Source organism: Thunnus maccoyii, chromosome 15, assembly GCF_910596095.1.
Source record: "Thunnus maccoyii chromosome 15, fThuMac1.1, whole genome shotgun sequence".
NCBI lineage: Eukaryota > Metazoa > Chordata > Actinopteri > Scombriformes > Scombridae > Thunnus > Thunnus maccoyii.
This window is the reverse complement of record NC_056547.1, coordinates 24,643,978-24,664,574: the sequence shown is the minus strand read 5'-3', so window position 1 is coordinate 24,664,574 and position 20,597 is coordinate 24,643,978. Positions and strand designations below refer to the sequence as shown.

The window sequence follows — 20,597 nt, the reverse complement described above, 5'->3', positions numbered from 1 at the left end:
TAAAGTGTAAAATTTAATTTGCATACAGCTCTATTGCCATCTGCCATCTTCAATCAATCACGAGTGATTAGACTGACTGATTTAGGGGAGGCAAGGCTTGACCCTGAATATAAGCATTCCTGTTTTAGGGAGGACTGTAATTTCTAGCAGAACTTACGATGGTAGTGATGAAGCAGTCTCACCAAGCCCCCATGAGCAGCGCCAGGCTTTTAAGCCAATTTGTCACAGTGGCCAAACTGTGTAATTACAACTTCCGCGTCCATCACGTGATGCACACTGGCCCAAAAAGACTATCAGAATTGGATCCATTCAGTCTTATAACATTTGGCAAGTCTAGAAGAACCGCACAATTGAATTAATTTAATTCCAGTCAAAGTAACCCAGTCAATCATTCCTGTGTAGCCGTGGAGTAGATTAACCATAATGTAAAAAAAAGAAAAAGACTGTTTTCTTTCCCAAAAACGTGACATCACAACTTGATGTCAATTCAATTACAATGATATCACAAAACGTATTCGTACCCACCTTGAAAATCTCCTCTATCTATTCATATATGTATATTTGTGTTGAATCTTCTGGACATAGGAGACACAGTTTACATTTTTAGCTTTTTTCCATAAAAAGTCTCCTAGAACTGTATAGTGCTACTCACATGCTAAATGATGGCATTTCTAACTAGTCGGACTTGTCCTGAGTGACATATATAATGACTTTGCCTATAAATGAAGGAAATTGAAAATGAGCAAAAACACCCCAGGGTTCAAAGGATCAAATACTTTAAATGACAACCAACCAGCAATATAAACAAAAATTGGAAGACTTACTGCAAAACCATTCTGCATCTTTCCTGTCAAGACGATTACTTCGGCAAAGCAGGGTTTTATAAAAATTGGATGGTAAAACACAACTAATACGATTGTTTCTTCTATTTTAAAAGTCCATTCCCTCAAAGGTCAGCACTGTCGAGACAATTTACAAATTGGTCAATGACACAAATTTATATGTCAAAGTCCACCAAAGTTGAACTTTCTCTTACTGAAATGATTTTGGTCCAAAACTAAAATAACAACCCAATCACCAGAATAAAACATTGGCATTGTATGTTTCTGCACACCACAGATATGTTTAATCTCTACGTTTCATGTGTGTCATTTAAAATCACATTAAATGGCCTTTATCAGTTGAATAATTATTTTTTATGTTGTGACAACATTGTGGTTAAGGTCTGGTTAGGTTTAGGCACAAAAACCACTTGGTTAGAGTCAGGTAAAGATTGTGGTTTGGGTTAAAATTCACGGTTTTGTCCCCAGAAAAATGGCTGCAAATGTCCCAACATCTTGCTAAAAATACCTGGTTATGTCAGTTTAAACAGGAAGCAAGCAGTGGTCTCTGCTGTATTGATGCTTTTGCAACTTTGTGCCATGTAACCAACCTCCTAGCCAGCCGCCCAACTCGCCTCCTCCTAACATGAACATCAGCTCATATAGATGTCATCTGAACTACATTACTCTCCCTTTGATGCGTATTATAGAAATGTTATGCTACGCATTAAACATATTGAAACAGAGATTCAGCGTATCCGTGGTTTGCAGAAATGTACCATGCCAACATTTTATCAACATTTTTCTGGCGACCGGGCTGAAAATAAATGCAAGAGGAAATAATCTCATGTTGCAAATCACAACTTGCATGTTACAAATTTGGTGAATCAGACCCCTGGTCTCTATGTAACCATGATTAAACAAATAAGAATTCTCATATTACATGTATGCATGAATTTAAAGAAGTAAACTACTTAAAAGAGCACAGAAAAATCTGGATCCTAGCTGCGTGTGGGTTTTTTATACTTTGCTCCAATGTCCTTTCAAATAAAATGACATTCCAAGTCTTTTTTATCATGCACTCAGTTTCAAATAATACTTTCTTTCATGATTGCAGTCAGAGAATACAGTTCAATTTCATTCTTCCCCCTGGTGTGGGAGGACTTTGACAACACATGGTTTCTGGACCAAATAACCATGATAAAATGTAAAACCACCCTCACGCAGACCACAAAAGCCAGCATTTAATAGGATAACATGTTTGCATGTGTCATAATTATGCATTATACATTTTCAGAGGATCCCAAATATGTTTTCATGTTTCTCAGAGCAGGGATAAGCAGGTTGGCTGTCAGTTATAAATAGAACCATGTCTGTCTATTTAATACATATAGCAGAATATGTACAGTGCCTCGCAACTTACCAGGCTGTCACTGATTGGGGTGCTGTGCTGCTGTACAAGCTGTGACTGTCTGCGGTGGAGATGTGAGATGTGTCGTTGCTCAACCAGAGAAAGAGAAAAAACAGATGGAGAGAAAAAGAAGGATGGAGAAATGAAGGAAGGAAGGAAACAAAGTCAAGAAAGTGAGAAAGGACTTATGTAGGATTTTCATACAGAAATTAGTGGCGTACTAACAGCTATCAAGGAAATTCAAGCTAACATGAGTGAATGCAATGGTCGCATCGCACAGGCTGAAGATCATGTATTCACCACTGAGGACACAATCAACGGTCTACAATCAAAAGTCGACGTGCTGGAAGGAAAGGTAGAGTTCTTTGCAACCAAGACAGAAGATTTGGAAAACAGAAGCTGACGCTACGACATGAGAATAATGGGCATACCAGAGAAGGAAGAGGGGATCCTTGTATTTTTATGTAAGAATAGTTATAGAAACCCTTAATGTGCAACCCCCAGTGGTACTGGAGAGAGCACATTGTATCACTGGACAAATGCACAATTCTCCCTCTCCGCGAACTTTCATTGTGAAATTTTTAAACTATCAAGACAAGGAACGCTTGTGGAAAGTATTAAGAGCAAAAGGCCAGCTGTTCTACAAAAAACAACAAAATCAGGTTCCATCTGGACCTATCGGCTGAAACATACAAACAATAATGAGAATTCTATGCAGCACAACAAAAACTACGGGAGAAGAGGATCGTCAAACACCGTATTCTTTTCCCAGCAAAGCTACTCATGACTGCACTCACACTGAAGAAATGGTGGATATATTTGATGGTCATAGACAAACTGTACGCTCTGAACATTGCCCCTCTTTACTTTCCTTTCTCGATGCTATGAATGGCCCATTTTTTGTTTGTTCCTCTCTTCTCTCCCAGAAAGAGAGAGAGAATGCAAATGATAACTAATGGCTCACTACTTGACTATGGAGGTAAGCTATTAACATTTTGCTTGGTTAATGAGAGGCCTTTTTTATTTAATATTATACTTTTATAAAAAAAATTCCCATTTTTTATTATTGTATAGGCTGTTTATTATTAAAATTATTAGAAGCCCTTTCTCTATAGACCAGACGAGGTATTGGAACTTTTTGCTGTTTTTCATAAAAAAGCTGTACTCAAATACTGATGCACAGGCTCTGAAAAATGAGATGGCTATATAGAAAATATAAAACTACCAAAGTTGTCTGATGAGGCATCACAAGCTATAGATGGTCTCATAACAAGAGAGGAAATAGTGGAGGAAATTAAGGGGTTGAAAAACGGTTTCCGATGGGTATTCTAATGAATTCTATAAGGTTTTTATAGATAGAGATGATTACCTCAGTGATACATAAGGAGGGTAAAGACCCTATGGAGTGTAGCAGTTATAGACCCATTGTACTCCAAAATTCTGACTGTAAAATATTGACCACCATACTTGCAAAGAAACTTAAATCAGTTATCACAACTCTTGTAGATCCAGATCAGGCAGGCTTCACTGTTGGTCGCCAACTGTCTGATAATATTTGCAGGATAGTAAACGTTATGTCTCATGCCAAATCAATGCCAATAGCATGTATGGTGCTGGCTTTGGACACCGAAAAGTCATTTGACAGTATCTCCAGGCCTTTTCTTTTTAAAATATAGAGGAGATATGGTCTAGGGAATGGCTTTGTTAAACGGTTCAGCTTTTATGCTCATCCTCACAGGTTTTAGTGAGGGCAAATGGGCAAATGTTTCTTGCAGAAGTTCCATCTGGGGAGGGGTTTTAGTCAGGGAGATCCTCTTTGGTCTCCTCTATTTGCCCTCAGTATAGAACTGGTCACACAGCTAATAAGGAGTAACACATTTGTAATTGCTATTGAGGTGAATGGAGAGGAGCACAGGCTGTGGCTATATGCAGGTGATGTAATTGTATATATCTCTGACCCTGCAAAGTCTATCCCAAATTTAATGAAGTGTCTTGAGACTTTTGGACTTTACTCAGGTTACAAAATAAATGTGACCAAAACAGAAGCACTCCCCATAAACAGTTTGATCTCCCCTCATTTGAAATCCTTATTCTAATAGCCCAGGGAAGGCAACAGGTATTTGGGAAATACCCCCTGACCTCAGTCTGTATCAGACCAATTATACAAAATTGGTAAAAAAAAAAAAAAAGGAAGAGACATTTAAGTCACTGTCCTGCACTTCCCCTTACTTTAATAGGCAGGGTAGAGGCTAATAGAATGAATATACTCCCAAGACCTCTTTTTCTTTTACAGACTTTACTAATTGCCCCTCTTAAATCTATGTTTGACCTTATAGACTTATAGTCTCATCTCTAGATTTATATGGCAGGGTAAAAGGCCCAGGGTCAGATACAAAGTATTACAAAGTAATACAAAGTAAAACAACTGGCAAAGCCTGAAACATTACTGGTTAGCGTCGCAAATATGAGCAATGATGATGTGGTTATCAGATGATACAAGTAGAAGATGGCTTAATATGGAAAAAAGTTATAGTACTAATATGCCTATCGGTGGTCCCCTTTACTGGGATTAAATCAGTCTCCTCAATCAGAAATCTCCTGGGAGAATGGTCAAAGACCGCATATGGAGCTTGAAAAGAAGAACAGCAAATATTTAAGTTGCTATGTGATCTCTCTATCTTGAGCTCAATTATTAATATTAAAGACTTTTGCCTTTAAAACTTGATGCAGGATTTAAAAATTGGACACACTTGAATAATTAAGAGCAGATTTCAATTGATCAAGAACATTGTTTTTAAGATATCTACAGTTAAGAAACTATATTCAAACACCCAAACTGGAACATGTTGATAGAACCCTCCCTCTTAGAACAGTATTTCTAAGAGGAAAATTCAGGATGGAAAACATGGGGATAAGCCAATAACTTACTAATATAGAATCTTAGCTTTAATGACAAAGAACAATACTTATCATGTGAAAGAAAAGTGGTACAGAGAGCTACAACAGGAAATAAGGGAGGAAGATTAGCTGAAGATCTGTTCTCAGGCCCATACAGTCACTTACGCCAATTTGTGGAGAGAATTTCAATGGAAGATAATAGATAACAGATTATTCAGAACACTGCAAGTTGTGGCAAAGATGAACCCAAACCAGTTAAGGAGGGACATAGAGAGACCATGGTTTCCATTTGCATATATTTTGGCAATGCCCATTGTTACATAACTTTTGGAAATCAATTTTTATCACTGTGAACAAAGTATTAGATGTTAAATTGGCAAGAGACCCTCTGATAGCAATTCTTGGGATGAATCCAGATATAATTGACAGTAGGAAAAGGATGTATCTCTTACAAATATTATTAATAGCAGCAAAGAAAGCAATTACAATAAGATGGCTTAATGCTGAGTGGTTAACAATCCTAAGAAGTATTTATACAATGGGAAAAATCACATATATGCTAAGATTGCAGAGGGATTTTTTCATAGAAAGATGGACACCACTAATGGAGGTCATGGGGGAAAATGGGGATTGATAATTGAATGATCATAAGGAATTGGACTGCAGGTGGTACCCTGATAAATAATATGGATATTTTCCTGTGTATATTGGACTGAATATGTATGTCTGTGTTAAGTGAACTTATATATAACCCATGTTTAGTTTTACTTTGAGAAGTTTGTATTATTTATGTTAGTTATTCTCAGTATTGTTATTATTATTATTTCAAACCTATGCTGGCATATGTTTGATGTAAAGGGGGATGGGAGAAGAAAAAGTCTCAAAAAGAAAAGAAAGTGAGAAAGAGGGAGAGAGTGAAGGATAGAGTAAGTGAGAGAGCTACAGCTGGAAATACAGAATGTGCATATCCTCAGATTGAAGCAATAACTGTCATTGATCTCTTCTGTGGAAAATACAGTAATGTTGGGCTTATTGATTGCTTATACAGCAGCTTGGTTCTTATAGACTTTTGGTCTACAAGTATCCTATTTCATGTCATTTACAGTAGCTGTACTTTGCAATATAACTGTATCTCAGCTGTAAATGTAGTCAAATATACAAAGAAGTGCAAGAAAGTTGTCTTGTTGTGTGATGTTGTCAAAGGTAAAATTTTTGTAAAAATGTGAATAATTTGTGTGTTTTTAATATTTTAATATTGGATTTAATATTAAATTTTAAAAAATGCCTCACTGTATAGTACATATTTAAACTGTTTTTATACTATGATATACTTTACACTGTTGTGTTACTCATTTCAATCCCAAGCACGTTAAAGCAGGTTGTCCAATCTTTGGTTTTGTCACAGCTGGACTATTGTAACCCAGCCAACAATGATCTAGATTAGCTTTCGATCTAACTGAGCAGCTGTATAGTCTGGGTCTGAACTGTTCATTTAGACTAGAGGTTGAGAGAAAGCATGTTAGTCATTTCCGGCTGAAAGTGGACAAGAGTTTGATTTATAGTCATTTTCTGGGGTGTATGTGTTTTTAAAAAGCCAAACGGTGTTTACTCAAGGATAGCCCCGTCCACGGAAAAGCACAATAATAAAACTGAAAAAAGTGATGACAGATGCAGTCTCTTTCACATCCCATAAGTAATGCCCTAAAGACTTTGAGCTCATTTGATTAATTTACCATGCATTATCATCAAAGGCCAGGATAAAATTTCCTTTCTAAAAACAGTTTAAGAGTGAATGAGTCATTGTTAGAAAAAGTTCAAACAACTAAAACTAAAATGCATACATATTCAAATTTATTAGAACACAATCCAGGTAGCCTAAACCTAAACTACACTGTAAAAAGTGTGTGATGCACAATAACACATAGATGAAGTTTATGATGCTTACCTTTGTGAAATATTATAACTGAATGACACCTTGTTTTTATGAATCCAACACTCTTTATGTCTTGTGCGTGATTTGATACACATTTTCAGGTTCAATATGCAGCGCTAATTTAAGGAGCAGAGTTGATTTTCATCACGTGATGACAGGTTTTCTTATCACTCAGGTGTAGTAAAGAGCCACACTTCCAGCAGTTGTAATCCACACTTGAGTGGTAAAAAATCAGAATGAGAATTAGATGTGATTCTTTTCTCGGTAGTAGCAGAGTGATGTGTGAACTTCACAGTCAAGCCTGCGGGAGATGAGGAGGGAGGATCTAGAGCGGCAGCATAAGAGAGTCTGCAAGCAAGACAAGGAGTTGTCTGAACGTGTGATCTTTCCATCTGAGCCCACAGCGAGCCCTGCACACCAGTACTGTACAAGTCACGGCACTGCATTGTGGGATATCTCCATCACGCAGCTTGCGGGCCTCTATCAGTGTGACATGATCTCTTGTGAAGGGGAAATTCTCGCTGAGTTGGCTGTTTGCCTTCCTGACAAAAGAAGGGGCTTGCTGGTATTTTTAGATACCTTTTCTCTCGTTGTCACCAGCGCAGGAAATGGTAAAGTGAGACTGTTATAATGTGGAGAGGTGGTATGGCGTCGTCCCCCCTCACTGCAGCATCAGATTTAGGTTAGCTTTCTCCATCTCCCTGCATATCGTACACTGCATACCTCTGCCTTGTTTGGGCGTTTTGAGTCACATATGTGTGCTCTAGACATTGAGTTTGCTGATGTATTATTCTCCTAGCACTGTTAAAATACTATCAAGGCATTTGATTTTGCTTTTTGAAAAAAAACCTGCTGCGTATGCGGAAATGTGTAATCAACTATATTTGATCAAATCATCATTGGATAAAGAGAAGTTGGTGAGGAGCATGAAATAAACAAGACTGAGTAAGAGTTAGATTATGGTTGTGAGAACGAAAAGTGGAGGCTAAATCCTCTTTATGTAAGTATATTAGAGAGCGATGTCCTTTGCCTTATATTAATGTGATGACTTTTAGGCAAGAGCTTCCAGGCCTCCCCCCCCCCACTCCTTACTAGAGGGAGACACTTCAGAGCCCCAATCAACGTAATCGCCAAGTGTAGCACACCAAGGGGATTTTGTCTTCGTAACATTTGCAGATCTACTCTGGAGAACTTTGCATTATGTAAAGATAAGATATACAGAGCGCGAAGAGCAGCACAAGACACGCCATGAACAGCAGATATCTTCATTCAACATTCATTACTCTGTGGCTGTGTGAAGATGAAGCAATATGGCAAACACTCACAGTTCATCTATACATACACACACACACACATATATATGTATATATATAGACACACACAGTCTGTAAACACAAACAAAATTGTAGTTATTTTTATAGATTAATTCATTCCGTGTATGATATGAGTCATATGTTTCCAGCGATATGTGATCAGCATGTGTCGGATGCGAGGGGGAATGTCAGCCGAGGAGTAATTGGGGGGGATGGGATCGACAACGGCCTGTGCTGGTGTCTTTCACTGGGTGATTAGAAAATGTCATACATTAGATGTGCCTGCGCTAGGAGAGATGTGATAAGTGGAAAGAGTAAGATAAAGAGAGAGAAGGTGTTAGAAGATGAAGTGGAAGACAAAAAGTGAAAGCCAGAGGGGTCACAACCTTGTCGTCAGTATGTGTGCCAGCAAGCAGCTGGAAAAGACTGATGCTCCTGCCTCCCCCATCTGCCTTTCTCACTCCCGCCTCTCCTCAACTCCACATGATCAGAGCTTCCTCTTTTTTCCACCATAAACTCACCTTCTTTGTGTCTCTGTAAAAAAACAACAACAAAAAAAAAAACAAGTATTATTTGAATTTTCAGTTTCCACCTTGTCTTATGCATTGCTCCCCCTCACTACTGACACTCTCTGGGCTTGTGTTGTGCCTCAAAAACCCCAAATGATCTGACACTTGTCCAGTGTCAGATCATTAAGCTCTGGCAAAGTCCCTGCATGTAATTACATTTACTGTAAAATCGTCCAAATCCACTTACACTGACTAAATTTCTGGGAACAATGTAGAGGAATGAATGATGAGATATGATTTGGTCTACGTCTGATGAAATATCAAACCTACGTCACCACAGCTTAGAGGGTACACTCATCCTGGATTGGATCACACCATCAATTCTTAAATCCAGTTTGTGTTTAAAGTCCTTCTTAGGTCTTTAGCAACAAGTATAGCTTCTAACTATTGATTTACGGAATTGTGTTGCACTATTTAAAATTAAGACCTTCATAATATGTACATTGTGGCTATGAAACAAAGTGTAGAGCTGTCCAATCAAAAGCAATCAACTATGTAAACAGATACATGTGTGTTACAAGTGTTAGATTGACTACATGGGAAGTCTTGTTATGCTAAGCTAACCAAGGTTATTCAATCATTTAATAGAAAGTATTGGCACAACTTTTGGAATTTGAGATATATTGTGTTATTTTTGTTAAATGTAACTTAAAATCTTCTCAGTACTTCCCAATGTTACCCGTTTTACTCTTCAAGCTAACTGGCTAACGTTAGTTTTGTTAGTTCAGTTAGCTACACAACAGTTACACCTGGCAGTTTGTAAAAACTAGTTTGTGTCGTGTAACCCAGTTTAATTTAGTGATGCCTATTCTCCTGTAGTAAACACTCACATTATCTCTGGGCTAAGTGTGAACTTCCAAACAGCTTGTGCAACCACCCTCAATGTTCCCCTGAGGTCCAGATTTCCAACAGTTTCTGCAAATGCTTTTGATTGTAATGAACAGAAATCAAACTGGACTCAATTAAGCTAAACCATGGGAAGTGCCACATCTTGCCAAACCCAACTGATGCCCATGTAACAATAGGTGTATCTTTTTTATTACTCATTTCTCAACGCCGGAGCAATCCTTGACCTGAATAAGTGAATAATTGCCTCCAGCTACAAAGGAAGGAAGTTGATGCTGGGAGAATAATTACCATCTTCATCTGGGGAAGTGTGTGTCCCTGCAGTGTGTGTCTTTTTGTGACAGACGAGTGCATGTGATTCCTGCATGTGGCCGTAAGTGTGTCTTTTGGGCTCTATTGCTGCTGTGCCGGTGCAGCATGCTGCTCTGGGACATGAGCTAAAATACACTGCGGTGCCTCGAAAGCCCTTCACCCTGGAGGCCTCTCACAGTGAGGGATGTCCCCTTTTTCAGAGCCTGTAGAGAGCTCAAAAAGCAGCGCAGTAACCCTTTAAGGGCTTTTGCATGTGGGACAATGCACTTCCCAGGCAACTTGATACTGTTGGCAAGTTGAAAGGAGAGAGGTTTGATTCAGTGTCCTGTTTGCCCTTACAATATCATTTACACTGGAGCTACAACTAACCGCAAGCTTCAGTATGCTGGACGGACATGAGAAGAATACAGTCTCTCTCCTGATGCATGCAGGTTTGTACTTACACAAACTTTTTGAATAATTGCATAGTAGTGAATGGGCATGCATGCAGAGAACCGAGCCATCTCATTAAACCTGAGTGCTGGTCAGGTGTACAAGGTTTAGAGTCTGACTGTTCTCAGCCTCCATGACTCCTCTAGTGTCTTTTCCAAGCAGCCAGGCAGCTAAACCAGGACACTGCGACAGCGCTAATGAATCCTAGCACAATACAGCGCATCTGAACCCAATTTTCGGTAGTCTAGTAAGGAGGAGAAAGGCCAGAGGGCTGGGTTCTAGCGGTCCTCTTGCCAGTTTGCGTTGGCAGGATCAGGACAGAAAGATCTAGAGCAACGATACCAGGGGAGCTCAGGCAGCAGCAAGCTAGGCCCAAGGCATTTAGCAACGATCAGGGGCTGTTAAGAAACGACAAACTGACATTGGAGACGGTTTAGAGGAGAAGGGAAATGGATGGAGGAGGGAGGAAAAGAAAAAGGAGAGACTAAATGAGAGGATAGGGAAGACGAGTGTTGTATGTCAGCAGATCGATTGCAGCTAAGGATAGAACTATATCAGGATTCTCCTTCACCTCAACAGCAGGAATAGCTACACTTCTGACCCCTGAGGGGAATGTGTGGATGCTATAGATTTGTGTAGGGGTCAGTTTCACAGACAGTGTCAATTATATCTTCGATGGGAATCTTGGAATATTATTTTGGTCTAGGAATACACTAAATGGATATTTCTCAAACTAGGAATTGTCCCCCATTGACTTTGTTGTGGAAATATAAACTATTGTGAGGTTGATTCTGAGATTTTTGAGTTTCTGGCCTCTGTTACTTCATCTTAAAGGTGTTCAGTACGTGAATGACCAAATCTTTAACATCAAATCCTGAAGAGTCTGCTGACACATCAGTATCACTTACCAATTTAGTAGTATTTAGCACCGAAGCCTACCTCACAGCTGACAGAAAACACTACCGTCAGCTCTTCCTGGCTATTGAAAGAGTTTTAAGATTCACAGAAACAATCGTAATGTGATAACTCTGTTGAAGATATTTGATTACTGAGCTATAAACGTTATAAACAAAGCTTAAATTGGCCTTTTGACTGAGCTGAATGAACAGACTGAACATACAAATGGTTTCAAACAGAATCTACGAGTTGTTTACGATGATACAATCACTTAGCATGAGAAAAAACAAACCGCATGGTCAGTGACTGTTAATCTTTTAACTGAGCAAACCTATTCGAACCAGCAAAGTGGTTCATAATTTCCACCTCTATTTCATATCCAGAAGGTGCTTGTGCATAAAGTCTGTGCATGCATATCATTGGTGAGAACTGCTCCAATAATCTGCCTATAATCCTTAGTTTATCCACAGGATTACCCTGATAGCTGTAATGTGTTGTTGCTATACCTTAGCACGGATGTTAGCATGAGACTAAATTAACTTGCATTAGGGTTCAAATAATGGTTTGGCTCGAATGAAGGACGGATGTGTGTTTAGTGTGATTGTTTACTATTGGAAATGTACTTATTTAAGAGGCAGATTTTGAAGAAGTCCTTGCTTTGTTCAATGCATTTTGCCCAACAATTTGTACATGTTCTTTTTTGAAAAACAATGTGATCAATCTTTAGTTCCTCACTACAGTCAAAGGACAAAGATAATTAAAGGTTTCAGTGCTTTTTGGAAGACATTTATCTTTAAAAGCTTCCTCCTTTGACTGGATTCATGGATTTTTAAGTTAGTTTGTATTAAAGCATGAATATCTGCCAAAGATTCCTGACAATGCGTAGGATTAACTTGGAGGAGAGAACAGTAGAGGTGTCTTAGATTGCATCTAAAAATATCAGTGTGCACTTGAAGTACTGTACCCATGTCTCCTGAAGTGTGACTAGCTCAACTGATGAGGTCAAGTTGTTTCCAAGAGGAAGACGAGCTAACTTGTGGCCACATCTCGCCCCACGGGAGCGAGGCTGCTGCTGAAATAATAGGCTGTCTGGGTGGAGGGCCACGATTTGGCCTGTCAGCAGCCGAGCCTCCAGTCTTCACTTCACTCAGTGTGCTGCAGACTCTATGGATTTTCATATATTATTATGCTTAGGCTCCATGCTAGAATTACATACTCGTTAAAGGTCAAAGCGCTGCATGGAGCAGATACCGAGACAAAAACAGAGGGAGAGGGGGGAGGAAGAGAAAAAGAGGCATTAATTATCCATCAGTGTTCCTCTTGTCTTCTTTAATCTTTTCATTTTGATCTGCTCTCCTTTTCCTTTCTCTCTTTATCTCCACGCTCACTTCGCTCGGTCCTCCACCTCTACTAAATACACTACACCAATACCCCGAATTATAGTCTTACATAATGTGTAATCAACAAATGCAAAAGCTCGACTCCCTTTGATGTCCCAACTGTGCAGGCACTCGGCTCGCCTTCTCCCCGAACCTGCCCATTCCCACAAACACATGGCGCGCTACAGTCAAGAAGCTAGCTCGAGCATAGACAGATGCAGCGCTGACCTAAGCCGTATGCTGGTGAACACGAGTCTTTCTCAAAGCAACAGCTCAGAGTGTTTACAGCGCCGAACCAAATGCTTGATTTCCCGTGTGTTTTAACACATAAAGCTGTTGTAAACAAAAAAACAAGACTATAATAACTGCCCACACTTTTCTCTTTGTGAATGCTCACCTTGCTCTATTACTGTGTACTTTAATCATTTGCATGCATAAAATTGATGGCGTAAACAGAAGAAAGTGCATTTGAAGGATTGCTTGTGCAGTGTGTGTGCGTGCTTCTGTTTATTGTTCACCTCCCAAGAGGGTACAAAATTAAAATTGCATAGTTACAGCACAAAGTCTTGAATGAATATTGCTTTTGTCTGTGACTCAGCGGGACAAATTTCATTCATATCATGGTGTGCATTTGCTTATTATATGCAAATGTCCGGTATAATTCAGCATTTATATGCAATACTGTCTCTTACATGTAGAGAGGGAACAGTGTAGCAGATACAAGACTGAACTGGTTAATAAATGTGTTCCGGCTACACGGTGAATTTTGTGATGCCGACTGTGGAGATGAGCTTCCCAGTGTAAATATTTCATAAGGAACGGCTGAGAGGAGGCTCTCTATGAGTCCCACTCCTTGAAAAATATTATATAAATGGAATATAAAAATACCTCTTGTTCCTCTTGTTATCAGCTGGTTGATATGTTGACCCTGCAAGAAAAGAGTAAAGAATATTTGTGTGTACATTCCCGTATGCTGACATATTTGTTCATGTGCATATTTGAATTTTTTTCTTTCTTTCTGATTAAAAATTAAGCAGCCAAAGTGGATTTTTGTGGTGAAGGATATCAATGGAAAAAGACACTCAGAAGTAAGTTGTTTGCTGGGGATGATTGGAAAACAGCGATAAAGTGAGATGTCTCGTGATTTAAAGCTACCAGTTGGGCAAGAAAGAAACATGGCTCCTTGTTTAACAGGAACAGGAACGAAGGTGCTTCTGTCTCGGGGAAATGAAATCCCTGTCCGGTGCCAAGAAAGCTATTATCACAAACTGCCTTATTCTCCACTGAGGTGTTTCTGGGAATAGATTTACCTACGTGACTTAAGGGCCCTTAAATAGTCCCAGATTTCATGGCAGAGAATTGATCTGTATTTACTTGCTTGGGATACGTGGTGGCACTCTGCTGCTTGAAGTTTTCGGTCACGTAATCGAGATTGTTACTTCTTGATGGAGGACATTATTTCTTGTCTTTGTGACCCAGATGGAAATAGCATTGCCCTCCAATGGACATGATATAAATGGGGTCAGTCTCCTCCAAGATGGAGTTCTTGAGAAGAAAAAAAGAGGTCTAGTACTGTGTACCCTCTTTCTTCTCCACGATGAAGTGTTTGTTAAAGCGACATTAAGACATTACACATGCTCGAAATCCCACAGAGTGGCAAATATACAGTCCAGTGTTGCAAAATATGTCTGAAAGGTAATGCTTTTAGTAATTTCTATGACATTAAAAATCCCCTATGTAAGGGAAATTTAATAATTTTTTTCACATTCATCATTTGAAAGCAACCAGCAGATGGCTCAAACTGACTCTTTCCTTCCTTCACAATTATTCAAGTCTGTCTTAAAACAACAGTCAGGTGTCAGGTGTATATGAACACTGAAAGAGGTTTTCCTCACTGAAATCATTCCTCCTGTTGATACTGGCTATTAAAAGATCCCCATCAAATGTGCTTGTGATGGGGACCAAAAGCATTTTGTGCAAAAATGCATTTAAAAGTTTATCTGGAGCTTATATGAAGCTTCAGCAGTCTGAGCTAGTCATATCAAGTGGATATCTGCCACATTTAGTCTTTTTAGCATCAGATTCCCTCTTCGTGTTTCCCTGTTAAAATACGATAGAAGTATAGTAACAAAAAGAGGGAGTTCGGCACTACTTGGTTTGACTCATTTGGACGACTGAAGCTTCATATTAGCTTCAGTTCAATCAGGAGTTGTTTATTATACAAATGATATTTTAGATTAAGTGTTGACAAAAGTCTTTGGCACTTGCAGCAGCAAGATAGATCCCCCCATGGAGTCCAGACACTGGTGGTGGTGGTGGCTGATGACTTCTGCTGAGGCTGATGAGGCTGATGAGGTTGATGAAGACTGGGCGATGATGGGGAGGTGGCGGGGTGTGTAAAATGGCGGAAAAACAGAGAAGGAAAAACGTATTTAAAAAGACAGCCGCATTATGATAGGCTGACAAATGACGGTGTGTCACCATGCTGTTAGTTAGATGTGATCAGCTGATGTGAACAGCTGATGTTTTAATTGACACTCAGTGGAATGACAGCAAGGAAATTATAAGTGAGCGTGCGTTAGGGATGCGAATCACAGATGGTTTGAGAAATAATACTAACGACCCGAGCGTGCAAAAGATAGTCTTCCTGACTGAACATTCACTAAGCTTCATATAAATTTTTAAATACATTTTTGCACTGTGGACTGTGGATTTTGGCCCCAATCACTTACATTGTAAGTGCATTACGAAGGCCATTCCAATGGCCAGTATGAACAGGAATGATTATGGCAAGAAAAACCTATTTCAATGTCCATTTGTTTTAAGACAGACTTGAAAAATTGTGAACCTTTATGTTGGTGAGTTAAATGTCTGGCTGGTGGGTGGAAGTAGCAAAGATGTTCAGCTATGATGGAATATTCCAGTTTTCTCAACACAGAGTGCTTGCTGCTTCCCGTGAGACAAACTGTATCTTGGTCTTGATATTCATTCTTCACATTTATACCCAAAACCAAACCCCAAATCAGATTATTTTATGTGGACAAATAGTGCAAGTCTTTGCAGTCTTAACTGGTGGGAATGGGATTCTCCTCTTTGTTTTGGCCTCATTTTATTACAAGATATAAAGTAATTATCTCTTGCATTGCAACTTCTCACATTCCTCTTAAAATAAATGAGACCAACATGTAAAGAGTGACACAGAGTGCATGCATCCAGTGTTCAGCATGGAGAATTCATATTCAGGTTAACAAGAGAGAGTAAATCCTTTTTGCAGAATATGATTTTTCCATCAGTAGTTATTTCACCATGAGTCCCATCAAAAAAAAAAAAAAAGACATCTCTGATTTACCCCAACTCTCCCTCTCTGTCTGTCTGTTTCTCTGTCCGTCTCCCGTCCTCTCTCACCAAAGTGAATACCACGTTAAGCCTTTTTTTTAAGCCTTTGCCTTTGACCTTCATCATATGCTCCTCTTTCCTGCTCACTCTTAACCCCTCACCAAATCATCAGCGGCTATATGTTTTATACAGCAGTGATTCTAAAATAAAAAAGAAGCGAGACTTGAGATCATTCCGTGCTACAGTATAAGGTGTGTGTGTGTGCATACATGTGTGAGTGCACGTATATGCATGTACTCTCTTTTTGACACAGAGTTATTATCTGGATTTGGACATGCTCTGAAAACTCTCTGAGTGCAGCAGGAGAGAGCTCCACACTGAGGACCAGGCCTCATTCTTATTTTTAACCACTCCATTAACGTCTTTTCCTTCAATAACTTCCCTGTGTTCTCATCCTTCCTCTATCTCTCCTCCCTCCTCTCCCCGTGCTTCTCGTTGCCTCTTAAGATGGAAACACGGTTAACGTGAATTATGAGACATTAGCATTTTTACCACAATTACATGAATTGATCAGCAGTGTTTATCAGATTAGCAGTGGCTATAAAGGAAGTCTGGAAGCATCCGATTTATGGGAAAAGTAGTGTTTAAAGTCCCCCTCCACTCAAAAAGTACGTTTTGCTTGTTGTTACTTGACTTGACTTCACTGTGCAGAATGATGTATGTGCGGAGTTTAACACTTGAAGGCTGTTTTCACATTCATCTGCTTAAAGGGGAAAGTTTCTCTGTGCTCACCAAAAATCTGAGTTTAAGGCGTGTACTTATGAGCATGATTTGTGACATCACAACTAGTTTGGAGCCAATCATGGGCCAGTATTCAACTTATACAAGTGTGATGTGGAAACGTGAAACCTCCCGTGCACATACACTGAGAATGGACTTTTTCGTGAAGACACCTTGTGTCAGCAGTTAAACTTGAAATGAACTATATTTGCATATTCATTTTAATGAATTTTAATGAGGGAAAAGGAGGAGATATAATCTTAACGATAGAAGTGATAATTGAAATAATTGAGATCATTGACCTTTTTTGCAGAAAAACTATACTAGATTATATGTAGAGTATATTATATACATCTTCAAACATGTCTGAAGGGGATCTTAAAACCATGTTTTAGCACACTTTTACAAGCTTTTAAACAGAGTTTTAGGTTGATTTTAAGTTTAAACTTTTAACAACTTTCCTGGTCCCTGGATGGTAGGGAGAAGAGGTTGGTGTTGGTGTAACGGAGGCTGCGGTAAGAAGTGTGGTGGTGCAGAAGGTGAGAGAGGTAGGAGGGAACCTGGTTATGGAGGGCTTTGTGGGTAAAGAGAAGAAGTTTGAATAGAATCCGTGGGACAGGGAGCCAGCGGAGGTGCTTTAGGACCTTTAGGAGTGATGCGATCACAGGAGTGGGTGTGAGTGAGCGGGCGAGCAGTAGAGTTTTGTATTGGAGTTGAAGGAGTTGGAGGACTTTGGAGGATGTTAAAACGCTATCGCAGTAGTCGACTCTGGATGTGATGAAGGCGTGTATCGGAGTTTCAGCAGCAGAGAAGAAGACACATGACTGGAGACAAGATAGAGTGTGACTTTCAAGTGGAAAAAGGCAGTTTTGGTAATGAGATTTGTATTGTGGTTCGAATGAGAGGTTTTTACTCCAAGGCTGTGGATGTGCGTGTTGGGGGACCATGATATCACAGAAGGGAAGAATGTAGAGGATGAACACGAGAGGACCAAATAACGATCCTTAAAAAGATCTCTTCAGCCGACACTCAAGTTGACAATGGCAGAGTTTCCTGCTAGTCCCTGAATACACCAACAAAGAGGAGTTTTCAAAACCATCACTTCTCAGAACATCATTGCCACATTTACCACATTGCTATATTTTAACTTGTCAACTACACAATACACCTCACACTGCATTTACAACTCATAGTCACCATCAAAAGTGACAAAAAGAGGAAGAAATAAGACTACGAGCCGTCAGCGAGAACCATTTGAGAAAAGAAAGTCAGATAATGCAGGGCTATCACTTCTCTCTCTAGTATGACACAGAGAAAAGATAGGATGGAAGTTCCATGAAAAGAAAAGCAAAATCACTAGGCATAAATTATGGGAAATTGCGAGCGGGATAAAAAACATGAAAAGCAGGAGGGGGAGAAACAGAAAGAAAAGAAATATGGATGAAAGGTGTAAGCTGCCCGCCGTCTCAGGTGGCCTCTCAGATTGCAGCGCTTTGAGAAGAAGCAACGGGAGACGGGAGGCAGAAAAGTGAAGAAGAAAAAAAAAATCAATGGTGCCTGTCAGTTTTTTTTGATCTGTCGCTTTTCTCACATGGCACCAGCTCTGTCTGCTTTATTCTAGTGCTGCATACCACTTCAGCAACCCCCCACCCCTTTGTTGTCTATTTTCCCTTCCCTCTCCAGTCCTCTTGCTTTCTTTTCTCTCTCTCTCTCTCCATCCCTCTCCTCTAATGACTGAGCTGTTGGCAGGCGATATGAAGGCGGCATTTTCTCGTCTTAAAAGCACATTAAACAGTTGAGAAAAAGACTGGATCTCTAAAATGTTAAATTGGACTTTGGACTTATCTCTTCTCTAACTCTCTCTTACTTTCTCTTTTTCTAGTTCACATTCCTCCTGCCTCTCCTCCCGTTTCCCTCTCTCCATCTCAATCTGCTCTCCACTGCTCACTTTCTCCTTCTATTTATCGGAGCTGAAGTTAGGCTGACGCACTGTAACAGCCCCTTTATTGAAAACCTGATATTGGCCAGCCGGTGCCATCTACTTCTGTGATGATGATGGTTTTTTCCCTGACCACAGCTAGTCAATATGCTTTTAATATTTTTTATTTCACATGGCTGCCCAGAGAAATCATTTCAGTCTGGCGTGGGAGGATTTTACTCAACAGTCTGTAAAACCTGCAATGAAACCTCCTTCAGTCCTCCTTAAGGAGCAGCTAACCCAACTCAAGGAATTAAATTAGTTTTAGTGTCCACTGATGTGCTATATGGTGCTGCTGAGGGGTTCTGGTCAATAAAATTGCCATATTAAAAAAAAAATCCAATTATGCTGTTGGCACAGACTCATCAGCTGTTGGCAGCTTCGATAAAATAAACATCAGAATCTGCTTCAAATGCTTTATCTTTATATTTTCAGTTTAGCTCCAGTTTGTGCCTCTTATGTATTACCGTTACATTCAAGTCACAGACCTAAGTATTCGTCTCTGAAAGATAACTTTTACCCCATTTTTGAAGATGTCATATTCTCTAACCATCGAAGAGTCCATCTGGAGGAGAAAATATTCCTTCTGCTTCATGACAATAAAAATATAATTTGACTATTTCTTAATCTAAACATGCTAGTATATTTCTCATGTCACATAAAAAGCAAAGTTATGCTAGCCAGTGTTGTTAAAAATGTCATCACTGAAAGAATAATTACTCTACTAATTTCTTAACAACAGAATTAGTATAAAATTAGTCATGTTACTTATACTTTAACGTTAGCTTAACTTTAGCCCCGTTTTACTGCACTTTCCAATATCAAACAAAACAGGTTGAATCCTGAATGCATAAGGCTAATGTTAGCAAGGCAGCTAAGAGCACACAACATGTAAATGAGACAAATCTGGAGTTACTGGGAGTGGCATTTCTCCTCTTTCTGTAGAGGTTAACTGCTCAAAGCTAATACATACTGGACCAGTCTATCTACTGAACGCAGAGAGACGGAATTGATATCACTCTTCATCAAACTGCCAGTAATACAGCAAACAGTTGCCAATCGTGAAGTAGTAACGTAGCGTTATTGCAGTTAGAAACTGATATAATTACTGAATTTCAAATTCTAATGCCTTACACGCTGCGTTATAGTTGCCACTTTGGAAACAGGTTTTTAAAAAAGTGTTGTTACTGGCATGCCACATAACGTCCGCAGCTCGAATCCGGCAGCGGACCCTTGTTGCATGTCACCTCCCATCTCTCTCTCCCTTCATTTCATGTCATATCTGCACTGTCCCTGTAATAAAGGCATAAAATTCCCCAAAAATATATTTAAAAAGTGTTGTTAATGACCTGGGTTTATGAAAAATTGCCAGGGATTTCTCTTTTATAAAAATGATTACTTACAGTAGCTGTGTCATTTAATGATAATACATGAGAGGCAAAAACTGGGCCAAGTAGATATTCTGTTATCAGGCAAAGATGTTCATCATATAAGAGTCTTGGCTTTACTTTCTCTGATAGACTTTCTACCACCTGATAACACCCTTTTTGCCTTGCAGTACCTCTTGTCCTTGGACCTGATTTTCTTTCACCTCGACTCCCTTTCTCTTTCTGATCCTGGTCTTGCATCATTTTTCTGCATGCATTGTCTCTCTCCTTTCTCCGTCTTTCTCTCCTTCCCCCACTGTGCAAG

At 39.4% G+C, this 20,597-nt stretch overlaps 1 protein-coding gene across 4 annotated transcripts in view; it reads left to right on the top strand.

The window, feature by feature from the left end:
* The window catches only part of LOC121913669 (hippocalcin-like protein 1), a 42,303-nt gene that overhangs the window by 6,960 nt on the left and 14,746 nt on the right, over positions 1-20,597 (top strand). Inside the window, exons 1-2 of one of the 4 annotated variants that reach the window (XM_042436404.1) lie at positions 16,760-16,815; positions 17,407-17,466. The exons of 1 other annotated variant lie outside the window; for it this stretch is intronic. The gene's annotated coding sequence lies outside the window, so the exon portion shown is untranslated. Of the gene's footprint in view, positions 1-10,136; positions 10,165-10,410; positions 10,535-16,759; positions 16,816-17,406; positions 17,467-20,597 lie in introns of those variants that run through there. 2 more of the 4 variants (XM_042436408.1, XM_042436407.1) reach the window with 2 other exon arrangements.